The 7,142-nt window shown below is 34.4% G+C and overlaps 1 long non-coding RNA gene across 2 annotated transcripts; it reads left to right on the top strand.

Moving 5' to 3' along the window:
- The first annotated feature begins 204 nt into the window (after positions 1-204).
- LOC130459360 (uncharacterized) lies at positions 205-3,995 on the top strand. 2 transcript variants are annotated; one of them, XR_008918718.1, is made up of 4 exons: positions 205-432; positions 2,414-2,696; positions 2,787-2,965; positions 3,047-3,995. It is a non-coding gene; the product is annotated as an uncharacterized lncRNA (long non-coding RNA). The 2 variants fall into 2 exon arrangements; XR_008918719.1 differs by having other exon boundaries at positions 205-371.
- Positions 3,996-7,142: the final 3,147 nt, after the last annotated feature.

Here is a 7,142-nt window from a genome sequence, read left to right on the forward strand (position 1 = left end):
AGTAAGGTCCCAGATGTGGGTCTGGCTCTGATACCATGACTAACTAAGGAGAATAATATTGATTGACAATAATATAGCTTAATGGCTTAATCATAACTTGGTTACATCATTGGTTTATATAGGAAACTATAACATACATTTATTAGGTTTAGGACTCTATTAGATTTCTAAACTAACACTTTCACATTCATCCAACTCACTGAATTCACCAATTGACTGCGAGAAAATAATCATCCTTGGAGAATGCATATTCAATTAATAGCTTTGAAAAAAAGTATCCTAACCAAACTCCTGCAACTTTCCCCAAGAAGAACAGGAAGAGGTCACAGAAAAAAGTAAAAGGTCCACTGGAGATTCAATTACTTCTAGGGGTAAGATATCGGAACTCCTAGCTCCAGGGATGCAATCTATGCCCGTGCCTGTTCTAGATTCGTAAGTACTCTGATTGAGTGACATTCCACATTATAAGTATGGAGCAATTCAGATTTCCATTTCCAAAAAAAAAATTGATTTTCTTCAGGTTTTTTTTTTACTATTTCAACTACTGAAATATATAGCTTAACTACAGTTCTTGACTAGAACATTTGGCACATGAGGGGAATTTAAGATGATTGTTTTGACGTACCAAATTATCGACCTATTATCTCAACTTCCTTTTAAATTATTCATATCACATGTATCAAGATCCACTCAACTCTACCAAGTACCTGAGTTGTATCGTTTCTAAAATCATAGTATGTCAGACCAATAAAAATCTATCATCAAGCCTTTATTCAACACAGTTGCAAGATTTACCCTCCTAGGCCTCTATGATTGAGATTAATAAGAAGGAGCCTTTGGTTGAGGAAAAACAGATTACACTGATTTCAGAAGGATATATTAGATGATTCTTCAAAACATGATAAATGTTTACCAAAATTCAACGGATAATACTATTGCTGTAATAACAAATCTGCAGTTCTTCTTATGATCACTAGTAAGACAGTAAGTGACAAGAAGTAATCAAAACATTACCTGTTTGAATTCTCCTCTGCGGCTGTAAACGAGATCCAAGGATCTTATTTTTAACTAATGATAGCTTTGAGACAACGTCATTCATGCCCAACCGCCTTGATTTTTTATGCTACCCTGTGTCAAGAGAAATTGAAATGCAAAAGTTGGATATTTTTTTTCTTGTTTATTACTGTAGGTTCATTTCTCCTTCTGTTTTATGCGCATTAGTTTAAGATGAACTATCTCCCTTTGTTAGTTTCTTTGTTTAGATTACAATTTTACTTAATAAAAAGCTTTGTGGTTTGAAGCTTGACCCGATTAGACATATTATTGTGATCAGTTCACAAGAGTTCTACAGCAACAGTTGTACAAGAGAAGATTTACGATCTAGAGGTATCTGGCTGAATCAAACCTTAACTTTTAGCATTACTGAGAGTAATACTATCTTGAAGTTCAACTGTAACAATTCTACTTTGAGGCTATCATCTATGGATTGCACTTGCAGCAGTCTGTGTTATAAATACACATAGCTTTAGGTATTACAAATCGAAAGAGTAAAAGGTGCAGTGGTTTACATTGTTGCTCATACACAACCGGGGGGGTCAAAGATTGCATACCGCGTTGATATTGCAGAGACTAGTTATACTGCATATGACAGCTTTGTTAAATCGAATCTGTCATTTCCTGTAAGAAAGTGGCCAGAACCTGGGATTCAGATACAGTGGGAAACACCTCAAATACCTATCTGCAAATTACCTTTAAATTGACATCTGAACAGTCCCTTTGCCTGTAAGAAAGTGGCCAGAACCTGTGATTCATATATCTAGAATAAAATGTGAGGACTGACATTCATTCTTCCCCTGTTGTCTTTACATGTATATGCTTCATATCTCCTGTACAATCTTTTGTCTTCTTGGTTGCTTATTTATTAACAGAAAAGTTGGCTAAATTTGGAAAAAGAGTATAGTAATGCAATCCTCAATTCTTGTATGGGAAAGGAAATTACCTCAGATTGCTTGGTTAGGTAACGAGTTTCTACCGAAGCCAACTTTGTTGTGGCTTTGGAGACTGAATTTTGCAAAATGTTGCTACTTAATACCAGTCGTTTTGCCGTGTCACGTTTACAGGTTATCAGTTATTCAATTCGGTTTTTCTTGCACATAGCATTTCTAGGAAATAAAAATTATTGTTTACAGAACAGAGATCTGAATGATTCACATTTACAGGTTATTAGTTAAATTACGTTTGCATCGGTGTTGCTTGTTCTTTTAGACACTTGCTTTCTTTTAGAAACATAACTAGTCCATTTTAGAAGAGTTCTTAGTGCCTAGCTTGATTCCTTGCAGTTGGCTTCTATTTCAGAAAAATAATATTGGCAGTTGGTTTCTATGTCTAAGGTCTTTTGTGTTCTTCTTTGTAGGAATCAAGATCCAGATGGCAGATTATGAGAAACTTAGACAGGCAAGGATAGAAGAAAATAGAATAAGAATGAAGGATTTGGGGGTAACATCAATGACTTATGAAATGACAGTCAATGAAGGGATCACAACAAACGGAAAAAAAGTAAGATGCATACGAAGAAGGTGAATAAAGATACTGACGAGTATACACCTGATGAAGTGGGTGAATTGAACCACTCAAGTGTAGAGGATGAAAATGAGATAAGGAAAAACGGTGTAAACTTGAGGTCTCGTTCAAAGAAGGTGGTTTCTTTTTCTGACAACTTTTGTGAATCATAATTGCTAAAAAAAATCATGTACCTTTTAATGATTTCCATGAATACTTTATTTCAGGTTTTTGCATTGAGAGGGAAGATTCCCGCAAACATTAAAGACACAACAAGTGTCTCTTCAGTAGCAATGGCAAATATAGTTAAGATGTGTCATCCTTAGCACTTGTGTACAAAGAAAGTCGTAAATGGAAAGCAAGCGAAACATACAAAACATCTTATGAGCCCACCCAAAGTAACATTGTAAGTCTCGTTGTCTCCATATTTTTAGAAAATGATTATTGTTCTCAAATTAGTTAGTTATTTGTGATATTTTTATTATAGGACAAGATGGAGGAGGTCCAAATGCAAAGTGAAATTGATGGAGATGTTGCATACTATGAAGTAATGAATAAACCAAATAACTTAGGCCATAGAAAAAAGCAACTGGGGATATGTTCAATCAGGGAAACAACAGCAAACCAATAATTCTCGATGAATTCTTAAAGCTCTATGAAGATCAAATTGTGAAAGATATTGTAGCATAATTATTGAAGATGCTCAAGCAAGTTGATCCTGAAGTGTTGGATACTTTGACTCGATCACTTAGAAATGTGTCATCTAATCCAGAACTTACATATCATTTTCGCAATGTACACTCTTTTGACCAAGAGAAAAATCAAGTAATAGTTAATATATTCTCTTTTAGAAAGCGCTAACTAACAATCTTGCATTAATTATTGCATTTTTTGTTCTGGTTGTTTGATATATGATGCGTTTACACATATGTAGGATCCAATGGATCAAGTTGAAGGATTAGAGTAACAACTAGCAAGTAATGATGCAACAAGAAACATGTTTGCATATATGTAGCTGCCAATGTTTGGGGAGATAAATAATACAAGATCGACAACTCAGATAAACTTTTTTTTTCTGGTATCGAAAAGTTTTGGAGCAATCTGATGTCTGTTTACTGTTGTTGTTTGCTGCCTGCTATGACTGTTGTTGTTTGTTGTCTGATGTGTGTTGTTGCTGTTACCGCTAGCTGCTGTTATCGCTAGTTGCTGTTACTGCTAGCTGCTGTTATTACTACTAGCTGCTGCTGTTACTATTGCAGGCTGTGTTTCTGGTGTTTGTTTGTTACTGCTGTTTTTTTGCTGCTGCTGGTTACTGGTCGCTGCTGCTGCTGCTGATGTCTGTTTGTAACTACTGCTGACTGTTATTTTTCTCTTTGTGTTTTAGAATTTGGTGGTCATGAGTCCGAAGCTGACTTTTTTTTGTACTGAGTATTATATTGTTTATCCCTACAAAAACGTTGGTGTTTGTGGATGTTTTTGAAAGAATGAAATTAAATCAATTTTCAATTAATGTCTTTCGTATATGTTCGTGGTACGTTGTTGTGCATGTTAATATTATTTTATATTTAAAAAAATGAAAAAATGTTAGCATATTTACATAATAATAGTAGTATTAGTATTAGTTTTAGTAGTAATTATAATAACAACAACAGTATAATAATAATTTATAAAAGAAAAATGTTACCTATTAATTAACAAGGTGTTACATTAGTTTGCAAAAAGTGATACATAATGTCGAATAAAGTGTTACTATATGTCAAAAGATGATTGAAAAATGTTACCTAATAACTAACAAAGTGTTACATTATTTTGTAAAAGTGATACATAATATCGGATAAAGTGTTACTAAATGATTGAAAAATGTTACTAAAGATAAGTAAGTGTTACGTTAGAAACAATAAGTAACACTTTAAAAATGATATTATTGATATCAAAAAGTGTTACATAAGAGGGTCTATAGTAACACTTTCTTACACAAAGTGTTACATAAGACCTTAGCTAGGGAACATGGGAGGATGTATCACCCACTAAAGTGTTACCTATTGTCTATAGTAACACTTTTTGGGTGTTACATAAACTCAATTATGCAAGGGAACCTATGGCCGTTGTGAGTCACATATGTTTGCACTCCAGGCATATCACGATAACCCGGTTTTGTCAATTTTCTTAAACTGATTGGCGACTCCTATAGACTAGTAAAAAGAGGTTAACGCCCACAGTTAGTTCCTGTTTACTTAATATTTTTGTCACATCCAGAGGGGAAAAGTCGTGCGGGTCGTACACTCATTTAGACGCGCCCCGTTGTGTTTTTCGACCCCCTCGCAATGAGCTTCTGTTGTAATCGTTGATTGAGATCTGCACAACATAATGGATTAACTAGCCTTGGGGGTGGTTCGAGGCTCCCCCCTCCGATGCTTAAGTAAGATTACTGAATGTAGTTAAGAGTTAACTAAGTAGTAAATAGGGTGTGTGTTTAAGTATTTCGTACCTTGTAGCAATAATGAAGTCCTCCTTATATAGACAAATTGTCTTATGCGGTCAAGTAGTCTCTACGTCGTAGGACAGTGACTTGTCTGATGGTGACCTCTTGGTGATCCCAGATCACGTGATGATGATATATGTCGGCTGGGCATATAAGGAGTTGTCGGTAAAACCTAATTGTCTTTGTTATCCGACTTAGCTCCTGGATGATTTTACTTCTGGGAGTCCTTCCGGTATGTTGGCATGCCGGTAGGACACCCCGAACAGGTTTGTATTTGACTTTTTTGTTGGATAGTTTACTTTTTATTTGACTACTAAAACATGTTAAAATCATCTATTAGGTACAATAAACACTACAAGAAATTGTATCTTTAAAGACAACCTAATAACGACGGGTCAAAAATTCCGTCGCAAAAACTTTTTGCGATGGGGCTAACAACCAAACAAAGACAGAAACAACCGTCGCAAATGTCTTTTACGACGGAATTTTCCATTAATGATGACCCCCTTTCATGACGGGTTTGCGACAGAAAATCCCGTCGTTAATCAACCATTATTGGCCTTTAGCGATGGAATTTCCCGTCGTTAATGGTACAATTTCTTGTAGTGAAACAACTTTATCAAACAAAGTGTCAAAACAATTAGTCAAAGTCATTTACCAAACACATAAACGATTACAACAAAATAAAATTTGTGATTGTGTTTCTTTGTTAGTATACATACCACACATCTTATAAGAGAATAACCAGAGACAAGCGGATCGAAACATATTAGATTTCTAACCACTCTACGTACAATCCTAGTTAGGTTTTCAACCTAAATTGAAACATATCCCTTATCTCAACTCAAACCATAGACATGTCTGCGGTTAATCTTCTCCCTAATCCAAATAGTAGTGAGCCTCCAAGAATATACATGTGTACATAAATGACCAAAGATGTTTGGCAAATAATGGAAAAGGGAAAGCCATCTAAACCGAAAAAATTGAAAAAGGGGGATTAATTAGATAATTAAGTGCTAACTAAAGTAATAAGTGTACTCGATCCAATTCCATGCACACGACCAACCAAATTGTCGGCTTTGTGGTTTGAATCAAACTACATAATGCTCAAGTTTAAGCACATAATAAATATTTCATTCGGTAGAACTACTTTAAACAATTAATTAATTAATTAAGTCAAGAAAATGTTGATTTTTGTATTTTTATTTTCTTGAAGCATTAAAAAGGGGTTGGTCATCTGCCTAAAATTTCCACTTTTGAACTGTAAATCCGCGTGCAATTGTGTACTACGTTTGGGACCAAATTAATTAATCAAAGATTATGTACAAGCAACCTAAATTTGTGAATGAATTCACACTTAGTGCTGGAAATTAGCCTTGTCTAGTTGGGTAGTGGACTAACGAACTAAGAATTTAAAAGATCGTTCATATATACTCCGTATTAAGCTTTGTACTTTGTAAATTTTATCAAACTTAACTCCACTTTCACTACAAACTAATCATTTTATAGAGACTGATAAAAGTCTAAATAATAATGATTAGAGACAGACTTGAGATGAAAATAGGGCGTCTATAGAAGGCGTCTCAAAATTTTTGAGACCTGATTTTTGTCAAATCCACTACAAATTTGAGATGAAAATTTTGAAATTCCACATACAATTACATCTCAATTTTAATTTAGAGACGAAATTTTAGAAATCCGTCTCAAATTTGAGTTGCTTATAGTATCCACCTTCAGTAATGCATAATGTGTAGTGTTTACTACTCAACTCCACTTCTTTAAACTAATGGGGAAAAGAAAAGAAAAAACTCAACTCCACTCATTTACGACTTAAATATTACGGAGTAATATCTTTTTTAAAAATAAGTAACTCTAGCTCAACATGAAACAATGTGTTGAAATAATTGAAATTCGCCCATTGCTTTTCAACAAAAAAACATAACAATTTTTTTTTAACATCTTAGAAACATACATGAATTAACAAGCGAAAGTACATTAAAAGGGGGGAGTGGGACATGGAAACAAAACTAAGAGCACACCAGCTTCTTTACGCGTCATATCATGAGCTTGTTTGCATTTGGTCACGTTCCATCTTGGTATT

The sequence above is a fragment of the Spinacia oleracea genome, chromosome 4 (assembly GCF_020520425.1).
Source record: "Spinacia oleracea cultivar Varoflay chromosome 4, BTI_SOV_V1, whole genome shotgun sequence".
NCBI classification, from domain to species: Eukaryota; Viridiplantae; Streptophyta; class Magnoliopsida; order Caryophyllales; family Amaranthaceae; genus Spinacia; species Spinacia oleracea.